Consider the following 27,698-nt stretch of genomic DNA (forward strand, 5'->3'; position numbering starts at 1 on the left):
GTACCTAATACTCGCTTATTTTAATATTAGTCAGGTCAGGACCAGTTGATAATGTCCCTTTGAAAACTAATATTTAAAAAAGCGGAATTAGGTAAGTACTTTGTAATTTGTGTGTTTTGCTTGGCATTGACATAAGTACATTATTTCCACTGAATACTCGATGACAGATTATTAAAATAAATAAATTTTGTGTTACTTACTATCTTTCGCATTACGCACTGAAAAAAATAATTCTAAAATAAATTACTTACCTATACTTAGGTACCTAATTTCTTTTATTGTGTTAACTATGAATTATTGGTGGAAATACATTGTATAATTAATTAAATTTAATAAAACGCTAATTTTTATAGTTGGTATTTATTCCACTTTTATTAATTACCTATATCTGGAGTATCTGGACCGGTTTCGTCCGCCTCAGAGGGACATTTTCAGTCGTGTCCTTATAAGGCGGACGAAACCGGTCCAGATATAACTAATAAAAGTAGTGTAATAAGTAGGTACTTACTATAAAAATATGCATTTTATTAAATTAATTTAATAATACTTAAATTATGCTTTCAACATTTTTTTTTTACATTTTTTATTTCTTGGCTATTGAGACTACACTTTTACAATACTATGTAGGTATATTCATTAAATATAAAGTTGAACTCCGTTTGCAAGTTAAAACATAATTAAACCGGAAGTGCCGGATTGCAAAGTTGTTTATATTATAAGTAAGTACCTAATATGTTATGTTAATAGACAAAAATATGAACATTGTTTCTGTGTTATTTAATTGTGCAGCTTTTCGAAAAACATGATTTCCCAAATACTTACTGAAATATTCGCAACTCCTTGGAAAGACTTCAGTACCCCAGAGGTACCGTTAGTTTGAGAAACATTGATCTGGGTAACGACAAGAATTTACAATAGTACATGACGTAGTCAGTACATACTTTGATGACATATCATAGACATGTAACTTAATATGAACATCACAAAGTACTATTTTATTATAATAATATCTTATTTATGTATATATCTTTTAATAATAGAGTAATAGAGTTATGTTGAGGATATTGTGTAATAAAATTTACGTAGATGTGTGTTTTGTTAACCAAAGTTTGATAGCCATTAACATTAAACTATCTTTGTACCATTAGACGAGAAGCAGATAGTTGTAAGTGCTGCAGTGCTACATATGGGAATAAGTTTTTTTCTTTCCGGAGAGCTTTTTCACCGTGCAACATAACTCAAGCGAAAGCACAGCTGTTCGGGTTCTGTCGTTTTGCGGCGAAAATTACCGACTGCGACTGTTTTGAATTATGGCCCAATCACGTGTGTTAGTGATAGTTAGATAGTGATGTCCTTTCCAGATTAACAAGCAGTTCTCTATTTATTATTCACAATAATATTCACAACATAATGAATTATTAATCTCTACTAATCGCTTCTTTATAACTGGGAATTTCTTTTATTTTGTTAACTGTCAATTCATGGTGGAACTGCATTGTATTGTTGTTTAATTTAATAAAACGCAATTCGTTTTTTTGTAGTACTTATTCCACTTTTAATCAATAAATTAGGACCGGTTTCGTCCGCCTCAGAGGGACATTTTCAACTGAAATCTCTAATTAACTTTCAGTTGAAAATGCCCCTCTGAGGCTGACGAAACCGGTCCTAATTTATTGATTAAAAGTGGAATAAGTACTACAAAAAAACAAATTGCGTTTTATTAAATTAAACAACATTATAACTGGTAGTTACGGAAAGAGTCTCTATTCCTGAACATAAATCACTTTGCAAATTAATTAAATTCATAATAAGTATGTCATTAAATAAGATCTATCGAGGGATGATATCATTTTATATATTATCAAACCATAACTATGAAAATAAATAAATAGTTAAGCAAAAGCTCAGAAATTACAATGACGATGAAACTTTTAAATTATGGCGTAAAAATATTTAATTGAAAACTCTCAGTACAGTTCGGTTATGAGGAATACAGCGGCAAGCACATTTTGAAAAAAGCCGATATACTGGATTATTTGTTATGTTAAATTAACCAAACCTATCCTAACCTAACCTAACCCAACCTAACCCAACCCAACCTAACCCAACCTAACCCAACCTAACCCAACCTAACCCAACCTAACCTAACCTAAACTAACCCAAACTAACAAATAATCCAGTATATCGGGTATTTTCAAAATGTGTTTTCCGCTGTATTCCTCATAACCGAACAGTACCGAAAATACAATGGGATATTACCTAATTATTGTAGGTTGCGGGAGACGAGTTAATCAAATCAAGGCACAGGTTTTTCATTTGCACATTTATTATCTTAAAGAAAGATTACAAAGTTAAGCTAAGTTTGATGAGTCAATCGAACGTGGAAAGTGATATTATAAGCAGTGTAGATAGGTAAGTAAAACTATTGAGAACCGATACATGACAATTGCTTTTACCGAGGGCTGCAAAAAGTAGAGCGCTGTGATGGTGTGATTTTACTTATGTGATCGCAGTGGTGTTTTCGCCCATGAAAGCTCTTCGGAAACGGAAACTGATAATAATAACAGCATTATTATCAGATATTTGATTCCAATTATTATAAAATTAATGTTCCCATTGAATATAATACAATAATTATTGTAAGAAGTGTTCTTTGAAACATTATATTTAAGTTGTTTATTATTTATACCTATAGACACATTTATACATTATTTTTTCATCAATAGTCCTACTAAAATAATATGATGTATAAATATATTTATACAAATAATAATTAGTTTAAATAGATTGTTTCAAAGTACTCCCTTCTAAAATATTTCAAATGTGAGTTGGCATAGTTCTGCATTCAGCCGACAAATTGGAACGTTACTGTCTGCAATGCTCTGCTTTTTTTTATCTCAGCGCTATACGGCCATTTATTTACGGTAAGATATCTCACGATTAACTGAACGACGGTGAATTATCATAAACACAATCATGGCCCCAACAAAGGGGGGGCTGACAGGGCTCCAGCCTGAGGGCCCGGGCTTAGGAGGGGCCTGGCGTAGCAGGTCAACCAGTTAAGTGAGATAAACACACTGTAAAGGTACAAGCTTTAATAGTAAAAAACTCGCCTGCGGCGCTATAAGACGAATAGATTTTTATTTTATAATTACTTTTAGTGCGTTTCCTGACTAATAAAAATGATTATTTATCCAACATGGCGAAAGGTCACATGTAACTTGACTATCACAAAAAAGAGTCGCGATCAGTGCTTTATAATAATGAATACGTGTATTAAATAAGGCTCTAAGTACCAAAAAGTAGTATTGCCTGTAGTTACAAAATACCGAGTCATTGCAGTAAAATTTCATGAAGCAGACCTTTTGAAAAATGTAGTTTTACAGTGTGAAGCAATCACGGCAGCTTCTATAATTTTAGGTGTATTAAGAACTCGCAAGTGTCAAGACACCATCGTCAGCTATTTTATATTGAATGCCGTTAACCACTGCAGTGCTACTTACACCATTATAAATAAAACACGCCAACGAACTTACAACGTTGACAGGTTTAATTATTTTGCTGTATTTTTTTGACTTGCTTGAGGTACTTAGACTATAGTTGAAGTTATTGGCGTTGGTATGTAAACATTTTTCTATAAAAATGTCAGTTTTTATGTTTTTGGTACTTAGCGCCTTAATTAATACACGTATTCATGTTGCTGAGTGCCGACAATTATTCAAGCTGCTTTATTTAAAATACCAACAATTGCTAAAAAATACACGGAATACCCTATATTTTCATTTTCACATTAAAAAATACACGGAATTCCGTGGAATATCATTTGGGAAACACTACTATAGAACATTACACTGCCCTTAACCTTAGCGATATGTTGGGGGTAGGGAATCCAATCCCGAGCCAAAATTCTGATCCCGGGATTTCGGGATTACAATTTGACAATCCCGGGATCCCGGGACTGGTCCCGGGATTGGCATTTTTTTCCATTGTTAATATAAAATTTTTATATTAATAAATAACATTGATAAAATCGGTCAAAAATAAATCTAGTATAATTTATACTATTTAAGACATTTATTGTGAATATTGTATACGTGCAATCTTGGAAATACACAAGTTTAATGGAGTAAATAATATTGTAATATAAATAATAATGTGAATTTAATATGAGATTGCTGTTTCTGATAGTAAGGGTATAATGAATGGATTAGCGAGATTTCAAATAGTAAAGCAAATAATCATGGCCTTTCCGCATCATAAATCTAATTAGTCAGCCAAATATGAAACTGCCGTAAAACGTATGATATCATGGTAGAATTACTTTGTTAAAAGTGCGAAGCATTGTTTTTTCCCAATCTTTCTCATTTTTAATAATTCATGTGAAAAAATAAAATGAATCGGCAATTTACACATGGGTATAAATCAAACTTCATTCAAACTCAGTTTATTTCTAATGTAGTTATTTTTTATTAAAAGTATTTTTTCTGTTATATTTTCGCTTTTATTTTATTTTCCATAAAAATTGATAAAAAAGTCAATCCCGAAATCCCGGGATTATGTTTATCAATCCCGGGATTCATAGGTATCAAAAATAGCTCGGGATCCCGGGATTGGAATCCCTAGTTGGGGGGTGGGCGTCAAATATCGTAGCCTGGGGTCCGCTTCAGGATGTGGGGGCCATGAACACAATATAGCAACGACTTTTTTAACTAGACCCAAATCGACATTCATGCTATGTACTTCGAAATGTTGTGTGTCACAAAATCACATCACAAACTCAACGTGTTGCGGTCGAGACGTGTTACCGAGGTTGACAGATTCAACAAATGGTTCGATCTAGTATGAAGTATATAGTAGCTCGGGGACATCACTGATACAAAATTCTGTGGCCGTGCGGTAAAATAAACATATTAATTATAATTTAAAAGACATGTTGGAGAGTAAAATATTCCTGAAACACCCGCCATACTAAATCAATCCGGAGTGCTGTGATAAATGCCGAACGACAAAAAAATAAAACATGCCTCTTTAGCCGTTGGCATAGTTCGTTAATTTTGATGACATGTGAGTTGAATGTCGCTTTTCTTTTAATAAATTTCAGATTGGCCTTAATATCCAATGACACTGTGATCTGACACAACATTCAGGATAAGATGTCAGTGTCAATACTACTACGCTTATAATTGAATTTACTAGCGATTTTTGAACCGGTTCTCGTAAAATCGTATTTACTGATTTTAATACCGCTATTCAATGCCAGTAGTAAAGTATCTATGTATTATATTTTGTATGTATCTTAAGTAGGTGAACGGAAAATTCTGGACACAGAAAATTCCGGACACGACAATTGCTGATAAAAATGTATTCATATAACAATGTTTAACATTAAATTTTCTAATGTAAAAAAATATTAGTGAGGAATGTAAAAAAAGGATTATGGATTTTACTTATAAAGCAACAAGTAAATAATAAAGTTATATTTTTTTATCTATGGGTAGTGGAAGCCAGGCGGGAACAGCGGCTTTTTTCAAGGCCGATTTCGGCAAAGTGGTCCCAGTGGTCGACAAACTCATTAGTCAATAGAGCCAAATATCAACAGTACAACGATTGAGATTTCTTTTGAGAGCCAAATTTGTCAAACTCAAATTATAATTATGAAGGTACATTGTTTATTAACTTAATAAACTTAAGTTAAAGTTTTAAGTCTTAATTATACTATAGGTACACTGAATAAAACTTGATATCATACGTAATAATCATCTTATTTATTGATAAAAATTAAATTGTAAGTATGGTATCGATAAAATTAAATCATGACAATGACTGACAAACAGTCAACGTGAATAAGACATTGCATCTCCTTTGAAAGTTTGGGTAAGTCAGGTTTGTATATTGTTGTATTTAATTTTAAGCACGATTCCAGGTTCTCGTCAATAAGACGACTTCTCTATTTACTCTTGGAAGATTGTATTCAGTAATTAAATACAGAACCTGATTTTTCTTGACTCTTCTAAAGTTCCTAAACTGATTTCTTCGTGCATCACTTTGCCGACCACTGATCTAACGTAACAACCTAACCTAACAAATAATCCAGTATAACGGCTATTTTAAAGCCTATGGGTTCCACTAAATACCTAATAATACATTAGCTAAGTAGGAGGTACTGATAATGATCTTCTTTAGCAAGTTCAACATAAGAAAATCCAATGTTAGATATTTTTTTCAATTTGAATATTATAGGTAAATGTTTGTGACTGCAATTTTTGTGTCCGGAATTTTTTGACTGTAATGTTCTTTACCTGAATAATTACCGAACCCTTTAGTATTAATTAGTTAGGTTAGTTGGTATTAGTTTTGGATTGTGGAAAATTTTTAATCAAGTACCTAGATATATACTTACTTAACTTTTATTCAATCTGAATTAATAATTAATTAAAGTTGAAAGTTTTATTAATACTTATACAAAATCATATTTATGTAATATGTATGTAAGAAAATTACTGGAATAATGACAAGTATAAGTACCTACCTAGGTATTCAGGTAATCAGTATAATTATTATCAAATATTCGTGTAGAATTAAAACTCAGTTTCATAATTTAATCTACGTAAAACACTAAGTAGGTACCTATGCCAACATATTAATATGTTCAGTATAAAAAAAACTAAGTGAATCAAATCAAATCAAATGAATGTTAGATACTTACCACAGAACAGATAATAAATAGAATACCGATAGTCTATTTTCAATATGCCGCATCTTGATGCAGGGATTTGAATGTGTGAGTGTCCTACGAAAATGAAGCACGCATTATGCACTTGCAATAGTGTGTGTAATACACCAACATTAAATGAGCGTAAATACATAAACCGAGAGCAGTTTTTAGTATTCGACGTAAAACGTATTCTTAACACGTGTGTAAGTTTAACCCGGATTCTTTCTTACTCGAGTCGGTTACCTGCTTCGCCTTACCCAGTTCCCATTATTTCCGAGTTCCCTGATACTTACTTATAAATTACTTCATTATTAATAGTTAGCAAGTTCTTGATCGATAAAAATTCAATTCAACTGAATGGTTGTTTACTATTATTGTGAATCGACTCGATAGTTCCTTTTTATTTGTGTTTTCGTACAAATTACCGGACGCGTTATAAATTATGCATCAATCTTATCATACCCATTAACATGATAAATGCTTTTGAGAATTAAAAAAGATCTTTATGTATATATTTCACGCATGTGCAACTAAGTGAGAGGGATACAGACTTGTAAACATGCAATAAATCAATATGTATTAGGTGTAACGTGCAGCCCCCTTCAAAACCCCCCTATATGCTGTTATTATAGACATTGAAGCATTGCTTTTGAAATCTAAGCCTAAACATTTTTATTCAGGGTAACCAGAATTTACACATTTCGATTAATCAATTCTAATCCGAAAATGATTAAAAGAAAACAAGTTTATTTTAAAGAGACCTACTAATACAATTATTTAAACAAAAATAAGTGCATTCCTATATTATTTGAAGGTTATTTTTATCATTAATATTTAATTTAAAATTTTTTCTTGGACGTGTCAAAAAGATTTTTAAATAACTGAAAAACTGAGGGTTTACGAATACAAGTGTCCAGATACGGGTTTCCTTGACGCAGATGATGCAGTCAATTTGTCAGAAGATATACAAAGGGGCCTCGAAACAGTACAAACATGTTATGCATTTATTAAAAAATAATTAAACTAAAATCTTAAACAGGATTTTTTAATATTATTTAAGACTTAAACTAACCATAAACCATAATAAACAATAACCATAAAGCATAATAAAATCCTTGCACATAACATCAACGTATCCCATAATATAATCGCTCAACATAACAGATAGGTACTACGTAGGTACTTGTACATAAAAAATAGGTACTTACAGAATAGATTAATAATAAAGAAATGCGAAGTCGGTCGCCATATACCAACCAAGAATTTGAAACGAGATTTAGTTTATGAATTAATGACGGTCAGGCCATAATAGGTACTTAAAAATACAAAGCCGCTGGAATGTCATCAAATATTACCAATATTGAATGCACGTTTCGTTTACGTGACAAACTTAAATTTGTACCTACTATCGATGTTCTAACATTGACACCTCGTATCTGAAATTCAGTATTTTTGATAGGGAGAATTTAAATGTTATTAAAAATCAGGCACTTAATCAAATTAAATATAAATAAATACAGTTAAGTAAGTAAGTACCTTGAAAAATAAATTAAATTATTTTTATACAAAGCGTATTTTTGTTTTTATTTAAGTAATTCATTTTCTATTTGTTTGTGAGGTAAATTTAAACTCACCCTTGTCAAAAATATTGAATTTCAGATAAGAGATGTTAGAATATCGCTATGATGCAGATGTAACTATTGAAAATAATATATTATTTTACGTGTGTTTATCTCATATTTCTTTATAGTTGAGATTTAATTTTTCTTCAAAGCCTCACCCAGAAAGCAACCCACTGCCGCTATATTTCTGTACCCAGCTAATTAATATGGAGCATTTGGAAACCGAACCTCTATAGCAGAATATCGAAAACAGTATTTGTGTTTAAACATTACTTAACTTGAAATCCTTTATGATGTATGATCACAATATGTCATCAATAGTTTATTTATTGTTGGCAATAGTATTCTGCGTGAAAAAAGGAAGGGAGATTATTTTCCAGGCGACCTAAAAGACGATTGAGTTTTGGGCCACTTTGTATCTGAATTTAAAGTGTATTAAATCAGCGAATTCGACTTAGATCTTTTCTATTTTACAAAATATGATTTATTTAGTATTTTTAACCAGGGCGTTGGAGCGGAACTCGAAGCAGGAGCACGGAGTCCTGGAGAAATGGGATTTCACCCGGAGCACCTAAAATTTGTAATGCGCCACTGCTCCGGATGTTTTTTTATTATAAATTTTTTGTCCTAAAATACAATGAAAATAGTATATTTTGACATTTTGGAACACTAGAATTATTTGAAATACAACACTACTGAGTGATAAATTACCTAACTTATTTTGATAGAAAAGGCAAATAATGAGAGACGATTTTCTGGCAGAAATTTGTTTTAATAGAATTAATAATGGAAATGACGATTATTTTGAAACTCCTTTTTTTAACATTTGAATATATATAATACTTATTACAACTTTTTACCCGGAGCGGAGCAGACCTTGGAGCGGTGCTGGAGCAAGTATTAGGTCCCGGAGCCGAGCAACTCAAAAAAGGGTCCGCTCCAACCAATGACATTTACGACGTACGTCATTGGCTCCAACGCTCTGTTTTTAACTCATTGATAAAAACGTCCAACTAATTTCCCTTTCTCTCTCGCATACAGAACTATTAAAAGTTGTTATGCAGGTGTGATAGGGTGTAACGTGTAACTCATTATACTTATTACAATATTAATTATTGATGGTGATGGTTCAATTGGTAGGTGGGTCACCCTACTTTGCTCTTGAGTACTAAGTACTGAAATATATTATTATACTAAATCTATAGTTTGTCCAGTGGCGGTGCGTCATGTTTTATTGCAGCCATATCCCGATTTCGAGCCAAAGTTATATTCTGAAATATTCGTTAATTTGAATAACGACCGCGAGTGTGAATTCCGTACGTGACGTCCCACGTGGGAAGAAGATTTAAAACGTATGTTTATCGCATTAGAACATTTCCGACTAACTAATTCTATCCCATCAATTTGCCTGTCGTCGTATATCAGGCCTACTGCTTGAGCTGTATCGCGTGCAATGGTGGATATGTGGCAGCAGAGGTGCATACAACATGGTTTTAAAATATAATCGTTATTTTATTTTTCTTAGTACTTGACTGATTTCTGACCACTTTGGTTCGGCGGAACCTTAAGCATTTTGTAAAATTTCGAAAGTATCAAAGTAGGAGATATGGGTAAATTACAAAAAAATGTGTAAAGTCGCAAGCAGTTTTATTCATAGGCAAAGTTTTAAGACTGAGCCACCAATCACAGCCATAAATCAAACCTTCAAGGATTAATCATTAATCAAGCTTCGCACCGATGTTGCATATGTAGACCGCCCACATAGGCGCCTAGCGATAGTCGCACGTAACCTCTCGAAACGTGGATGTATGGGATGCGGCAACCGGCGAGCTTCGACGTCTAAATAGGAATGACCAATTTGTAGCGTGTGCGCAACCGCAACACTGACGGCTTTGACTCGCAGCCCGAGACGCGTGCGATTTGTTGCTAGTAATACTAGATGTTTTTTTTCAAACTACAATGCCGCATTCCCCATTTGGCAACGTGTGTTTTGTGAATAAAGATGACGTCACATCAACGTATTCGACGTGTTACAGACGAGACGAGTTTAGATGTGCGATACGGCTTAGAACGCAATGCAAAGTTGACGACGTTAAGCAGCCGTTCTAACAAGAATAATTTTAAGAAACACGTCACAACGTTCTTTCTCTCTTCCACTTAGGCGTCTGATAAGAATAATATATGTTTTTCTCACTGAACTTAGGTCGTCGAAATTGGTCTTTTAAAGTTTACGGGGACTTACGCGCCTAAGCATGGTCTGCATCACGCTCTTAGGTGTGTAAGTCCCTAAGATACGCGTATATCTTTAAGAGGACAATATCTGAAATACGCAGGGGAAAAATAATATGATATACAAGGAATCTACTCCCAAATATAGTATTATTCGCATTCTTCAGCACCAACCTGCAAGGAACGTTACTGGTAGTAGGGGTAGTAAATAAATGCGAACGGCATAGTACATAGTTGGGTGTAGGTACCCAAAACTATATTATGGCAGCCCGCAGCAGTGATGTCCCTAGGCAAAGTGCCGCCCTTAAGCAGATTTAGAATGCCATCCCTCTTTAGTCTCAAATTGAATGTGAATTTGTCGGGTACCCACCGACATATTTTATTAGTCTACTGAGGATTAGAGAATTTCCACGAAAAATAGTCTCCAGCAGCGGTGTTTGAGGTATGTGCAGATCTGAGGCTCTGATAGGTTTGGAGGTCCCCCTGTGAATTTTTTTCCGTGCGATAAATCACCACCACTGGGGTATCACCACAGAACAGATTGTATCACAATACAAAATCAGGAATTAATCTTCCATTGTTACCGAATGTAAGATGTCGGCACTTTTCAACGAATCGACTGCATCGTCTGCTTAACGGAAAAACTGCCACTGCTGTCAAAAGTTATAACGCTGCCGTAGTACAAGGGTACAGTATTTGTCAAAATTTCAGTTTTGACTTATGAATTACAAAATATGGAAAATCAGTTTAAGTTTCTGGGCAAGGTTGCACTTTTTTTGTAGAATTTTATTTTACCATAATATTTCAGATACATTTGTATTAGGGAATCCAATCCCGAGCCAAAATTCTGATCCCGGGATTTCGGGATTACAATTTGACAATCCCGGGATTGGCATTTTTTCCATTGTTAATATAAAATTTTTATATTTACACATAGCATTGATAAAATCGATCAAAAATAAATCTAGTATAATTTATAATATTTAAGACATTTATTGTTAATATTGTATATCTACGTTCAATCTTGGAAATACATAAGTTTAATGGAGTAAATAATATTAAATATATATATAAATAATAACGTGAATTTAATACGAGATTGCTGTTTCTGATAGTAAAGACTTAATGAATGGATTAGCGAGATTTAAAATAGTAAAGCAAATAATCATGGCGTACTTATGGCCTTTCCGCTTCATAAATTTAATTAGTCAGCCAAATATGAAACTGCCGTAAAACGTATGAGATCATGGTAGAATTACTTCGTTAAAAGTGTGAAGCATTGTTTTTTGCCAATCTTTCTCATGTTTAATAATTTATGTGAAAAAATAAAATGAATCGGCAATTTACACATGGGTATAAATCAAACTTCATTCAAACTCAGTTTATTTTTAATGTACCTAGTTATTTTTTATTAAAAGTATTTTTTCTATTATATTTTCGCTTTTATTTTATGTTCCAAGGAATATAATTGTTTTAGTGCAATACTTTATTATATAAATTGATTTAATTTAAATATGGGAGGGAATTTGAGGTGGTTCTTTATAATTGCAGATAAAATGTTCCCTTTTTAGGTTATTTATCTAATAATAATATATACTTTATACTAACTTAAAAACTTTATAAAGATACTATATAACCACTCTCTTATTGGCATTCAAAAATTTTGACAGCCATTTTCTCCCAATAGGTTTTTGTCAAATAGTGTACCCTTGTACTGAGGCAACGATAATACATATTCGTATTCGTTCCTTCGTTTGTCGCCCTTTATAATGTGCCGCCCCTAAGCAACCTATAACCTGCCTACCCTTATGGGACGTCACTGACTCGCAGTATATAAATGTCAGCACTTTCCTTTTTCCTCACATGTATGACATTCAATAATTAAAGGTAAATTCTTATTTATTTGCATGCACGTTATGGTTAGGTATTTTGAGAGTTCGCGTAGCCAATGTGTTGCACCCCTGCGGCTATAGGGTAACCGGGAGATTATTATTTGTACTCATTATTTTAACGCACTACCGGTTATCGCTACATTCTGAAAACAGCCCATATTTCATATTGTTTGTGACAGCTGAATATGGGAAGCGATCGTAGATTAAACGGGGAGCTTTGAAAGTTCAACTACTGCCGAGCCGGTTAATACTGATTATTATTTGTTTAACAATTGAAACAGTCAATACGTTTTATTTAACGTATGTAGGCATATCAATGACATATTAAAACGGTGACAAAGTGCTCGATAATGCTCTGCATGGGCTAGCTGCTAGATTATTTATTATCTATTCAACAAATAACTCAAAAACGTAGGTAGGTACGTATTAGAAAAAAAGTTTTAGAATTTATACTGTTTAAGGCTATACTTCAACTGAGGCATGGTGACTAGGCGATGCGCGGATTGTGCAAATGACGCGAGCCGAACGAAATATAATTTGTCATAAAAATTTAATGTTATGTTTATTATTATATTCGTATTAATGGTGGTCAACGGCTGGTCGGCCCCAAGTGGACACATTGACGCCAGTAGATGTGTTCATAGCAAAAGTTGGGAAATGCCAAACTGCCAGCAAGTCCCATCTGCTGGCCTCCCCGTGGCGACCTCCGGGCAATGCAGCGTACGCTGTAGCTAACAGCAGGGGGCGAAGGGCGAGTGACCGGCGCCATAAAACTGGCCTTCTGGCTAAGGGAAGGAAATCCCCGACAGAAAAACCTGGTCGAGCCGACCTTCAGGGCCCTCGTGGCTCAGGCCTCGGGAGCGCTGGGCTAATCACCTTGCCTCCTTAAACGAAACAGATTAACAAAACACCTACACAGCAGCCTCGGACGACAACCGGCTCTGTAAAACGACGACCTTGCATGGAAATGGACAATGAAACAGGTAGAGTAATCCTCTCTAACAACTCGAGTATGCGCATTGGGACATATAATGTTCGCACCCTGCGTACCCCCGGAAAGGACCTGCACGCCACACGCATCATGCACACCTATGGTGTAGACATCCTAGGGCTGAGCGAAGTGCGCTGGAAAGTAGCCGGGAGAAAGTTGATTGAGGGTTACTCTATTGTCTACTCAGGTCAGGAGCAATACCATCGCCAGGGAGTGGCAGTGTTGATGTCAAAGAGAGCGGCCCGTTGCCTCGTGAAATGGGAACCAATCTCGGAGAGACTGATACGTGCCTCCTTCAAGACGCCTGGTAGCTCCTTGACCGTCTTTCAGTGCTACGCCCCCACTGAGGATGCCGACGCGCAGACAAAGGATGCTTTTTACGATTCTCTCCACGCGGCAGTCTCCGCCATCCCCCGAAGAGACCGCGTGATTGTAATGGGGGATTATAATGCGAGAGTAGGAGCAGACCCGGTGCTTGGCCCCACGGTGATGGGACGACACGGCCTCGGTGACCCCAACGATAATGGTGAGCGGCTCGTAGAATTCGCCACTCTGAACGAGCTTGCAATCGGAGGCACTGTTTTTCCCCACAAAGACATTCACAAATATACGTGGACGTCTCCTGATGGACGCACGAGGACGCAGATTGACCACTTCTTATACAGCTTGAAGCACCGAAAGGAACTTCTCGACGTGCGTACTTACAGAGGCGCCGATATCCATAGCGATCATGAGTTACTTATTGGAAACATCCGAGTAAAACTCAGTCGCCAGGCGAGGCCTCCAAAGTGCGAACGAATTGACGTTGAGAAGCTCCGACGCCGAAGAATTCGGACCGACTTCGAAACTGCTGTACGAGATAGTGTAGATCGTATCTACGAGCGGCACAAATCTGAATCCGACCTCATTGAGGCGGACTGGAGCCTCATAAAGAGTGCGATTGTGTCGTCGGCACGTACCGTCCTTGGTACCAGAAGGAGTGAGCAGCCAAAGTGGATGTCTGACGAAACGTGGGTTGAAATTGGTGAACGAGCCAGGCTGAAAGCCCTGAGAGACGAGGAGAGAGACCCCGACCGAACCGAGGACCGCCGGACTGACTACCAGACCCAAGACAGGGTAGTCAAACGATCCGTGCGGTTGGACAAGCGCAATTTTATGAACCGGCAAATTGAAGCGGCAGAGGAGGCAGCAAGCAGAAATGACACCAGGAAACTCTTCCGAATCACCCGTGAAGTCTGCGGCAGGCGACCACCGACTCCCGGAGCCATTCGTGGTCCCAGTGGAGCAATAGAGTCTGACGCAGAATGCGTCAAGAAGATTTGGAAGAATCATTTCTGCGGAGTGCTGAACCGCCCACCCCCCTTGGATCCCTTTGACATATCTGCGGAAGCTTTACTTTTGGACATTCCCCGAGCGACCGACATTTCCGATTGCCCGCCCACGCACACCGAGATAAAATCGGCTGTGAAAAGGCTCAAGAACGGAAAGGCACCGGGGGGAGACGGGATTCATCCTGAATTCCTCAAGTACAGCTTGAGCGCAATCCTGCACCCTATGTTTCATCTGATGACAAAGGTGTGGGAAGAAGAGCGCTGCCCAAGGGACTGGGTGAACGGTGAAATCATCACACTTCTTAAAAAAGGTGACCCTCTAAGCTGCGACAATTACCGAGGCATTACGCTACTCAGTGTTCCGGGAAAGATTTTGGCAAACATCATTTTGATGAGAATAAGGGACCCAATAATGCACGTCCTCAGGAAAAACCAAGCCGGGTTTCTACCTGGTCGAGCGTGTGCAGACCAAATCCACAACCTTCGATGTCTTCTCCAGCAGAGCCATGAGTTGAACAGTCCGATGGCCTGCTGTTTTGTGGATTATGAGAAGGCTTTCGACAGTCCGCACCGCCCCTCCCTCTGGATGATACTGGGAGCATACGGGATCCCTCCCAAGATCATTGCCATAATCAAAAGCCTGCACGAGAATAGCGAATGCTGTATCAGAATTGGAGACACTGTCACGGAATGGTTCGGGGTCACGACCGGAGTCAGACAGGGTTGTGTCCTTGCACCGTTTCTCTTTATCATTCTCTTTGACTTCATACTACGGAAGTCAATACCACCCGACCGAGGCATACCTGTTACCCCCACGGTGAAGCTATGCGACCTGGAATACGCCGATGATGCTGTCCTATTCGACAACTCAATCGAGGGCATTCAAGAGACAATCGACAGGTTGCATAACAACTCCTCTCGCGTTGGTTTGAAAATCAACGCGAAGAAAACCAACGTCTTGTGCAATAGCACCTGTCCTGATCCAGATTTCCCTCTGATTAGCGATGGACAGAGCATCGAGAGCGTCGACAGCTTCAAGTACCTGGGGGTACACATCACGGGAGATGGCATTTTGCAGAAAGAGCTCGCTATCCGAATGGGAATGGCTGGAGCAACATTCAACTCGATGCGAAATGTCTGGGACTCACGATTGTACTCGGTCAAAACCAAATGCCGCCTATTCGACGCTTGCATTCTGACGGTGCTGCTTTACGGTAGCGAATCATGGCACCTTACGAAGGCTCAGAGCAACCGTATACTGAGCTTCGAAAACAGATGTTTGCGACGAATACTGGGTGTGCGGTGGTATGACTTTAGGAGCAACGAGGAGATAAGAGAACGTACCAAGCAGCCTCTCATCACGCTGAAAGTGAAGAGGCGACGTTGGACCTGGCTCGGCCACGTGCTGCGGATGCCAGAAGAGAACTTTAACCTGGCTTGCCTGTTCTTCAAGCCGACCGGATTCCGGCGTCCTGGAAGGCCGCTAAATACAATCTACAGAGTGTATACGGCGGAGCTACGGGATGCTGGTTTGACCTGGAACGAAGCAAGAAGACTGGCGAGCGACAGGGATTCTTGGAGGCGCCGCGTGGTGTCCATATGCTCCAGTTAAGGGGCGGATATGGGCAAAGAAGAAAAAAAAAAGAAGAAGAAGATTAATAATAGTATATTCATTGACATGTTTTCTTTTTCAAGTACATGCGAAACGTTTTGTAGTCATCTTTACACGATTTAAGAATATATTCCTCTGACGTCATCATAAAACAAATTGACGTGCTCACACCACGACTGTCAGTCTCCAATAGGCGACGACTGCGAAATTTCGTTCCACATACTGTTGAAAATTATATGCCGTTTCACTTATGTACGCTCTTAAGATAATATATCATAGATAATATATCATAGATAATATAATATGTTTTGCGTAATGCACAGCAAAATACCTAAAGAATAGGACATATTTTGAATCAGTTTTGTCGAAGTTTTATATCCACCTATACAATTATTCTAAATTTTCTAGGAAATTCGCCAATATAGGTCCAAATATATCAAGAAAGCTTTAAAAAATAAAAAAAATATATGATTAGGTACTTATTTAAAAAAATATATATTTAGACCTAGTACATTTTCGGGTTAGATAACTAATTAACAGTTGAAGAGGGGGGCATTTCTAAAACTATCTGCACACATGTAATTCATTTTGGAATGGCTAAAACATCGCGATGTCGAGAGTCTTGCGTTCACTTGCGCTTGTCGTGCGAGACTCCGCGAGTGCTTGTGGACCGCTCAATTAGTCACCTGGAGAACGCGCGAGGTAAATCGCGCCATCTGGACAAGGCCCTAAAAACGTATATTTTTAGCAATGACGTCATGAGTCAGTTATGACACATTCGCGTAGAATACCGTGTATGGATGATTAACGGGCATTCTCTGACACCTGTAGTTTTGATCAGTCGTACACGAACGTCACATGTTTACTAGAGTCTGTCTTATATAAGCTGGCGTGCGGTTTCCCCGCTTCCCGCTTCAGCATCCATCTCTTTCCCTCCCATTGAAAACTTGCAACTGTTGAACGCGGTGGCATAATGCTTTCCGTGTGACATGTACGCCAGTTTATAGAATACAGACTCTACTAACGTCATCATATGAATTAAAATGTAGTTTTTTTCAGTTTATAAATTATGTGCTCGTTCGTTCGCACTCGGTGTCACCGTTGCCTCTATTTAATGACTTCCTCCCTCTAACAGCATTAATAAGAGCACTTGACTGAGAAGTGCGTCATGATATATTATAATAGGTGGCTCCCAGTGCAAAATCATGCACGAGTACCTTTTCTACGTAGCACACACTATAATAAATCTGCACTTCTCGGCAGGGAATTATAACACTTTAATTAATTTTACGAAAAATAATAAAATATTAAAAAATATATTCTATAGTTGAATTTTAAAATTTCCAGGTTTTATGTCAAATATCGTAATTCAGGCTATACCTCAGTTGAGACATGGTCTAAAAAGATTGTGACTAGGCGATGCGGGGATTGGGGAATGGGACGACTGGCCTCCGGACAATTGGACGCCGCACTGTCGTAGACACGACGTGTAGACGAGATATTTTAATCAGTTTCTATCTACTACTTGGTAGTTTGAATTCATTTTACTCTTTACATAATGTATTCTTTATCGCGGATTGAGAATTACCATGCCTAAGGCTTTATATAAAATAAAAAACTCTTTTTTCGTTGGAACTTAAACATATGCACGATTAAATCATTGTTTACGTCTGCATATTTACATTCTCACCAACTATTAAATCATAATATAATCATTGAAATATAAATAATAATATTGAATATTTTTTTTAAAGTACCTATAAGTACCTAACGTCTATTTATTTTCGAATTCCGTGGCGTCCAGTTGTCCGGTGCCAAATCGTCCTAGACCCGCGGATTGCGGGTCGCGGTTGCAAATGACGCAAGCCGAACGAAATATAATTTGTCATATAAATCCAACATGCGTCCATTTAATGTTCTATAAGTAACAATACTAATATATTCTTTAATTAACTATTTCTTTTATTCAAACGAATAATTCACAAGATTTAAGAATATATCATTCTGATTATTGAACATTATATTATTTAGAAGAACACTAACTGAGAGAGTATATCACAACCAATAGAAAAAACTTTTTTGAAAAAAGTAAGCCAACCGGTCGGGAATCGAACCCGGCATCTCCAACGGGTAAACGCCCCAAACTAGTCGCATTCAGCCATTATGCTACGGAAGACATACTAATGACGACAAATATTTAAGCTATTGGCTATTAAATACCTACCACTCAGCGCTCTTCGAAATCATGTTACTTCGGCAATCGATTTTTGTTTATTAAATCAAAGTAGGTAGTTATTTTACTATTACAACGATTACTAACCGACGTCTAGGAATTTCTCCAATATTTTTTAAGCAACTTCTTGTACTTGCTAATAATTTTTAATTAACTATTTCTTTTATTCAAACGAATAATTCACAAGATTTAAGAATATATCATTCTGATTATTGAACATTATATTATTTAGAAGAACACTAACTGAGAGAGTATATCACAACCAATAGAAAAAACTTTTTTGAAAAAAGTAAGCCAACCGGTCGGGAATCGAACCCGGCATCTCCAACGGGTAAACGCCCCAAACTAGTCGCATTCAGCCATTATGCTACGGAAGACATACTAATGACGACAAATATTTAAGCTATTGGCTATTAAATACCTACCACTCAGCGCTCTTCGAAATCATGTTACTTCGGCAATCGATTTTTGTTTATTAAATCAAAGTAGGTAGTTATTTTACTATTACAACGATTACTAACCGACGTCTAGGAATTTCTCCAATATTTTTTAGTTTTCAGTTACAGTTTTCAGTTTATGATTCTCTACAAACATTTACTCACCTTTATATCGAGCTACTTATCAGATATACCGAGCAAAAATTTTGTTAAAACTGTTAATGTGTCGATCGCTTAAAAACATTTTCAACCCTAAGCAATAAAATCCGACCGGGCAGGAAGCCGCCGGGATCGGACTACGTTTATGAGTGTAGTTAAGTGTCTGTACTTAATTGGTGTTTTCGCCGACAACATTGAAAAAGTATCCACGCATATGGTTGAAATTGTATGTAAAAAATCCAAGCTTTGTCAAGTCAGTAAGTACCTACCTAGTAGGTAATTTATGAATGCCATATTTGTTTCGGGGATTTTTACGATGTTTTTCAGATTTTTTATGTTCTATGCTTAAATAGAACGTGGCGCGAAAAATTATATATAACGATAGAACGAGTAATGCTTATAACGAGCAAACTCAGTCGGTCCCATCCTCCACGCAATAAACAAGTTCGGCTGTATTTATATTCTTTTCATTTAGACATCATTAAACAAGATAAATGGACAAAGATAAATTTTATCTCTATCCAACAGGTAGATCACCACTTAAAAAATCACTGAATAGAGGCCAATTCACAATTATGTACCATTGTATGTATAAATGGTCCGTTAACGAGCAGTCAAGATACGTGTTGATAATCTCCGCCTTTTCACTCACACCACACTATCACATTGCAACAGTCATATGCGTATCATTCATTTTCCAGCAATTTATACTAAATACTAATCTATATACTGTATATTTTATTTTGTCCCGTACAGTTTATTTAGTCAGTTCTGTTATTGTCGCACTGTTTTAGCGTGGGCAGATCACATTCAAAATTATGAAAACACTAATTCTTCTTCTTTTTCTTGTCAACGAAGATTCCCTGCGACTCTTGGTATATTCTGATCAGCTTTTCCTGTAATTCTGGAAGGCAGGGGGCGTATCTGCAGTACTCCATACTGAAGTCTCCTTTGCCCTGGGTGTTGGATCTAAGTTCTCCGGCATAGCCAAACATGTCATTGAGAGGCACTTCAGCGTAGATATTGCACCAGCCTTCGTAACCGTCGTGGCCGGTGATGATGCCTCGCCTCCTGTTGATCTGCCCCATCAGAGAGCCCTGGAACTCTTCAGGGGCTGTCACCTCCACCGTCATGATGGGTTCCAAGAGCTGCCAGACGCCGTCGTTGAAAACTTCTTTAACTGCACCCTGCGCCGCCAGGAAGAAAGCATATTCACTCGAGTCCACAATGTGGTGGGCACCGTCTTGCAACCTAAAACAGATGCCCGAGAGCCTGTGACCAGTCAGCAATCCTTTCTCGCACATGGCCATGAAACCTTTCTCCACGCCAGGCACCATCGATTTCGGAACGTTTGTGCCCATTGTTTCGTCAACAAACTCCACCACAGTGTTTCGCTCTATGGGGAGAGCTTCCAAGACTCCGGTGACGCGTGCATACTGTCCCGAGCCCCCAGACTGTTTCTTGTGTAGATAATCAAATTTGCATTCTCTCATTAACGTCTCTCTGAAGGCTACTTTCGGCTTGCCCAAGATAACAGGGCAGTTGTACTCGCGCTCCATTCTCTGTGCATATATCTCCAAATGAAGCTCACCCATGCCGGAGACGATGGTCTCCTTGTTGTCAGGATCATAGTGAAACTGGAATGTAGGATCCTCTTTCGTAAATCTGGCGACAGCTTTGGAGAAACTGTCTCTGTCCTTCGAGTTGGCAGGCATAATGGACATGGAGACGACGGGGTCGGGCACATGTATGGACTCCATGGACACCTGAATATTGACATCCGTCACAAACGTGTCTCCGCTGGCGCAATCCACGCCAAACAATGCAAAAATGTCGCCTGACATCACCTCGTTGACGTCTTCCATGGTGTTTGAGTGCAGTCTTACCAGCCTAGACACCTTCACCTTTTTTCTATTTCTGACGTTGTAGATATTGTCTCCCTTCTTCATGACGCCCTGGTAGCAGCGCATGTAAGTGAGCTGCCCGAACTTGCCCAACTCCAGCTTGAAGGCCAGAGCCAGAAATGGATTTGAGTCGTCTCTGACAGAGCTGAGAGTGATTTCCACGTCTTCACCTTTCTTGACGCTCTGTATGGCGACTTTCTTCACCTCACCCGGATGAGGGAGGTATTCTAAAACCGAATCAAGTAACGGTTGAATTCCTTTATTTTTGAGAGCTGTTCCCACCAGTACCGGAGTGAACATTCGCTTCAAACAGGATCTGCGTATGGCTCCTTTCAAATCTTCTACTGTCAGAGCTTTTTCTTCTAGAAATAGTTCGCCAAAGATCTCGTCAACATTCGACAACTGCTCGATCAGTTCCTGCCTCCTTTCAGAGGCTTCCGTCCTCATGTTCTGAGGGATTTCGTCACGCCGGATTTTTTCGCCATAGCATGATTTCGAAGAGCGCTGAGTGGTAGGTATTTAATAGCCAATAGCTTAAATATTTGTCGTCATTAGTATGTCTTCCGTAGCATAATGGCTGAATGCGACTAGTTTGGGGCGTTTACCCGTTGGAGATGCCGGGTTCGATTCCCGACCGGTTGGCTTACTTTTTTCAAAAAAGTTTTTTCTATTGGTTGTGATATACTCTCTCAGTTAGTGTTCTTCTAAATAATATAATGTTCACTAATATATTCATTGACATGTTTTATTTTTCAAGTAAATGGGTAACGTTTTTTAGTCATCTTTACACGATTTAAGAATTGTGACGCTAAAAAACAAACGTAGCCATCTCCATCACAAGTGAAACTGAGTAAATCAACTTTTTTGTTTTTGTGGTTAATTTGAACCCGAAAGTAATAATTTCATAATTTATGATTATATTTTATTTAAAAGATACGATTTAAACAATGCTCAATAATCGCGAATCTTTAACAAACAAGATATTTACGATTTTATGTTGGAGATGGCTATGTTTGTTTTGTATCATCTGGATTTGACCAGGTTTGAAATAAATACTTTTGGAGATGGACAGTTTTGTTTTGTATTCGATTGGTTTGTTTTGTATTCTAACAAACAGGGTTGTGTTAAAATGGGTGCCGGACGAAATCCCGAATGCCGACATCCCGAAAGCCGAAATCCCGAAAGCCAAAATCCCGAATGGCCGAAATTCCGAATGGCCGGAATCCCGAAGGCCGAAATCCCGAAAAATAAAAAAATATAAACAGTATTAATTTTCAACCAGCGGCACCCCAATAGGCGGTGCTTTTTCTAGAGTGTGTAATTTAACAAGATATATTGAAGTTAAAGTCCCTCCACCAAACCCGCCCCGTACCACCCTCGGTCTTAATCGAGAGTATCACGGGACCCATCAATTGGTGATGTGAAGCATCTAAGAATTGGCCTGGGAGTGTCCTGGGAGAAGATGCCCAAGACTTAGATTGCTACGCTCAAAGTGAGCTCTGACTGAGTTTACTGAGTTTACTCTAATGCAAAGTGCCAGGGAGAGAAAAAGCACATGGAAATTACTAAAAAGAAAATGAACCTACTTGTTTATTAAATTAAAGAACGAAGCTAATCATACAGGCAGCAAAATTTATGTGAAGAGATCTTCACGCCCGTAGTAAGACGCCGCAAATTTTTTGAAAGCAAGATAATTGGCCTTAGTAGCAACCAGGTCGGACGGGCCGATGGGTCCAACAGCTGGTTGGACCGACCTGAGCATTTCCTCCCGTTCGGAGCACATACTCAGACACTCCCATAGGATGTGGTTGGCATCCTGTATTTCCCCTCCGCATGGACATGTCGGACGGCTTACAAGTCCAAGCTCGAAGAGCTTGCCAGCGAATCCACCATGACCAGTCACAAATTGACTGGTGTAATGGTCTGGAGTCAGATATTTGATTATCTCCATTCGCCACTGTATGTTTGGAAAAAACGTATATGTGTGCCGGCCCTTGGTCGATTCGTCCCACTTTCGCTGCCAGGTCGTAATGGCCGCGTTAAGCGACATGAGTCTAATTCTGCGCCTCAATAATGCTACTCCTTCGCCAGCTAGCCGAGGGGGAGGGACGAGGTGAAAATCACCAACGTCGGCCTCCTCGCCCTTGAGGAGCAATATTGAAGCGCCGCTGACCTGAATATGCAGGTCAAGTGGGAGAATGCCGGCCAGGACCGGGAGCGCGTCAGTTGAGGTAGTACGGTAGGCCTTGGTAATGGACAGAAGCGCGATGCGCTGTCCTCTTAAAAGAGAGATTCTAAGTTTGACACTTTTGGGAATGCGCGGGCACCAAGCACTGGCGGCATAAGCCGCGATTCCCATAAAAATGGCGCCGTAGGCGATCTTGAGCGCCCTTACTTTTAAGCCCCATCCTTCACCAGCCATGCGGCCGATCCTCTGGAAGGCCACCCCAGCCTTGTGGACTTGGGTTTCGGCATGGTGTAGGAAATTTAACATTGTGTCCATTTTGACGCCTAGATAGGTGACGATCTTCGACACTTTCACTCTCGTGTCACCGAATCGGACTGTGGGTAGTCTCGAACAGCTAAGTCGTCTCGGTCCTTTAAGGACAATGGCTTCTGTCTTGGAAGGTGCGAATGATAGTCTAGTTAATCTACCCCAAGCCTCAATTGATGCTAAAGCTTCGCCAACGGTGCTCTCAATCTTCGCCCTGCTGTCGGCCTCGACCAGCAGCAGCGCATCGTCTGCGTAGGCAATGACAGTACAGTCGGTTGGAAGCGGAATTCTAAGGAGATCGTCGAAGAGTACGTTCCAGAGAAGGGGCCCGAGGACTGAGCCCTGGGGACATCCCATGCTGGTGTTCCTCTTTATTGTGGTTGAACCAACTCGAAACTCGATCGATCTATTGGTGAAATAACTTTGAATTGACGCGAACAAATTTCCTGGTAGTCTCTTCAGCCGGAGCTTTCGAAGTATAAGAGGCCAAGACGCACTATCAAACGCACCTGCAATGTCCAGGAAAACTCCTAGGACGTATTTACGGCGAGAATTTTCAGCAATGGCAATCACGTTCCTTATGGCGTCGACTGTTGATTTGCCTCTTCTGAATCCAAATTGCTTATCGGAAAGCGGCGAGTGTGTCTCCAGGTGGGCTTCAATCCTGTGGCACAGTAGCTTCTCCAGCACTTTGCCCAGAGCGGGCAGAAGTGTTAGAGGGCGGTGGGCTTTGGGGCTAGACGGTTCTCGGCTGCCAGTTTTGGGGATTACCTTAAGTAAGCCCCTCTTCCAGCAGTCGGGGAACGTGCCGCTTCTGATGCAGGCACTGAGGAGGGCTGTAATCTCTGGCGCGGCGATGGCCCATGTGCGTTTGACAAGTAAATTGTCAATGCAGTCCGGGCCCGGGGCCTTGCCAGCAATCAACGTGCGTATGATGTGGTTGATCTCCTGTTCGGAAGGCAACGATGAGTGATCCGTGTCGATGGGAAGAGAAGCCTCAAAGCGGGCCATCCTCATGGCGTTATCATCCCTGGATTCGTCATCCAGGGGGATGAGGGCCTCGAGTAGGACCGCAGCCGTTTCAGACTCGGTACTGGTGAATCCGCCACCCGGTTTCTCGATGCCGCACAAGAGGCTCGTCGGTCTGAGTCCCAGCCTCAGTGCACGGTATGGAGGACCCCAGGGGTCCGAACCTCCCTCAATGGTGACGAAGTTACGCCAGTAGTCTTTCTTGGCTTGAGTAATCGCTTTCTTGTATTCCATTCGGGTGGATTTGGCCATGGTTGCAAGGGGATCGATGGAGGCAGGTGGTTGCTTGCGCAGGCGTGCACGTTGATGGGCCTTGCGTGCTTTTCTGAAAAGGTCACGCAGGCGCGAAACATGCTGCGTCCACCACGGCGACTGGCTTGGTGGCTTGGGCTTGCAGCGTCCGAGTGAAGCTTCGGCTGATCCGGTGATGTCTTCAGTCAGTCGTGAGGCGGCCGAGTGTAGGTCCGGAAATCGGGTTCTAGATGTCCTGTCAAGCTTTTTGGAAAGCACCTCTTCAAACTTTTCCCAATTCCCGTCGCGCGTTCTAAATCGCGTGGGCGGGGGTGGGGATACGTCAGAGACGCCATCGTGCGAGGAGTCAGAGGCCAGCTCAAAAGTGATCAACCGGTGATCATTCATGGAAGCGCTCTCATGGACTCTCCAGCCGCTGATTCGTCTCGCGACGGACTCAGTGGCCAGGGTGATGTCGATGTGGGTGCTTCCGGAGTTTGCGTGCGACACAAAAGTCGGCATGCTGTTGGGGTCGTTGAGGACGACCAGGTTGTGCTGGTGAACCAACTCCTCGATGACGTCCGCGTCGCACAGGGGGATATCCACGGGCGCCCAGAGGGGGGATTGCGAGTTTGCATCCGCACAGATGATGACATCCCTGCCACCAACTGCGCGTAAGATGCCGTCGAGCACTGATGCCACGTGTTCCTTTGTGCTCTTAAAGCTGAAGTAGGCGGAGATAACCACCACGCTGCCTCCTCCGGGAAAGCTTATATCTGCACACGCGACTAGCTCAGTTGACAGGTGCGAGAGCGACAGCACGCCAAGGCGAGGGTCAAGAGCGAAGACGCAGGCTTTTGGCTCTAAACATCTGGCGCTGACGACAAGGCCCGCGCACCCGAGTCCCTTTTCAGTGACCTTGGGGCCCTTTTCAGAGCCCCAGTGGTACGGTTCCTGCACCAGTGCCAGAGACAAGCCTGTGGCCCGCATAGTCTCAATTAGCTCCGCCGAGCCGGCGTCGCTCAGGTTGACGTTCAACTGAGCGAAGGCAATCATCGCGTGGCAGTGTAGTCCACCATCGCCCTCTCGCGCAGCTCAGCGTGTAGCCTTGCTGGGCAATCGAGACTGCCGGTGGAATGGTCAGACGGCTGCTTGTGTTTATGGCAGGCCACGCATTTGGGTGGGTTTCCTTTGTTGGGGCAGTCCTCGCGGTCGTGGCCGGAGATGGCGCAGTGGCTGCACGTCGGTGTTTTGTTTGAACATCCTTTGGCCATGTGTCCAAAGAGATGGCATATGTTGCATTTTACTACCCCAACGTAGTCCCTGAGAGGGAAGGATTCCCACCCCATGTAAAGTCTGTCTTCTGCCATTAGGGCAGACCAGATGGCCGCCGGGGCGAAGACCACAAAGTGGCATCTGCCTGTTCTAGGCCCGGCTTTGTGACTCAGTCTGATATCTTGGTATGCCCTTTCTGGCAGGCTGGTCTGTTCCTTAGTGGAGTTGAAGATAGCTTCCCGGAGTTGTGATTCTGTGAGAGTCGACGGAAGGTTAAAGATAATTACACGAGGCTGCTTTTTCCCGGCGAGCTCGGCTCGTAGGGCAGCCTCCGAGGTCTCCAGGGCTTTCATAAGGGCCTTGGCCTCGACTTCAGAACGGGGGTGAACAATTACGCCTCCGTTCCTTATATTACGGATACCCGTAATTTGAACCCCAAGGGACCTGGGGTCGAAGGCCTTCTTGAGGATCTCCTTCGTGGTATCCGATTTCTTCTCCCCAGATCCGGTCGGGAAGAAGAGAACTCCCGGTCTGGGGGCGAGGGGAAGCAGGGACGGAAACTGTTGGTTGGCAGAGGCGGAGGAAGTAGAGGGTGCTGCATGTGTTGCTATCGTGGCCGTAGGAGGGCGGCTTTTCCTGCCCAATGCTGTGGCCCATGACATAGGAGCAGGTGTCGTGGCGGTGGGTTGGGCATTTGTGGGCGCTTGAGGCTGGATGGTCTTTAATATTTTAGTTTGCGCGTGCAAGTCCTTAATAGCCTTCTTCTGTATTTTGAGGCCAGAGGTCCTATCTTTCAACATTTCTTCCAAGTGCAGTATTCTAGCCTCTTGGACGATAGATTTCCGTTCAAGCTTGGCCATGGCTAGATTCTGCCGGCTGTGGGCTTCCGATAGGCTCAGCAGTGCATTATTTATTCGTTCCTTGGCGCCGGCCTGTTTGCCGCGGAAGGCCGTTATTACCTCGTTCAGGCAGGTTGAAACGTCGGTATATATATCGTCATGCTGGTCGGGGTCTATCCTGGAGAAGTCCATCGGTATCTCAATGTCCTCACCAGAGGAGGAAGAGTCTTCGTCTTGTGGGGGGGGGGGGGGGCGCCCGATGGTTTCTTGATTTAGGTTTTTTTGCCTCCGGTTCCGTGATTGTGGTTGGAGAAGTAGTTTTTGTCGTTTTCTTTGTGGGTGTTTTGGGCGAACGTTGCTTTGTTTTGGCAGTTCTGGCCGAAGATGGTGCGTAGGCAGTGGATCCTGAAGTGGATGCCGTGAGGGTTGGGGAGTTGTCGGGGTCGATAGGATCAGGGTCCTCCTGGGGAGGAGTGCGCATCATTTTGGGCATGCGATAGCGTGATGGCGAGTAAATAGGGATAAAAAAGCGAACGGATGGAACCTGTATTGAGATGGATTGTCCGTTACACGGCCGGTAGTTTGGCGTCTATACAGTGTTAGTGTTTTAACACTTTGGCACTTTTTGGGATGGTGTGAGCGGCCGACGCGAGGCGGTAGTAATGCTATGTATATAACGCGGCTACCCACCTGGCTATCAGGGGT

The 27,698-nt window shown here is 40.6% G+C and overlaps 1 pseudogene across 1 annotated transcript; it reads right to left on the reverse strand.

Annotated features, from left to right (window-relative positions):
* Positions 1-19,198: 19,198 nt before the first annotated feature.
* On the reverse strand, positions 19,199-25,935 carry LOC147078898 (elongation factor G, mitochondrial pseudogene; annotated as a pseudogene). Its single transcript, XR_015071595.1, has 2 exons — positions 24,496-25,935; positions 19,199-21,629 (listed from the first exon to the last, which is right to left on the reverse strand). The product of XR_015071595.1 is annotated as an elongation factor G, mitochondrial pseudogene (transcript).
* Between the last annotated feature and the right edge of the window lie 1,763 nt (positions 25,936-27,698).

Source organism: Rhyacophila brunnea, unplaced genomic scaffold (assembly GCF_057557595.1).
Source record: "Rhyacophila brunnea isolate RB1 unplaced genomic scaffold, BYU_Rbru_1.0 scaffold_10, whole genome shotgun sequence".
In the NCBI taxonomy this organism is placed as follows: domain Eukaryota; kingdom Metazoa; phylum Arthropoda; class Insecta; order Trichoptera; family Rhyacophilidae; genus Rhyacophila; species Rhyacophila brunnea.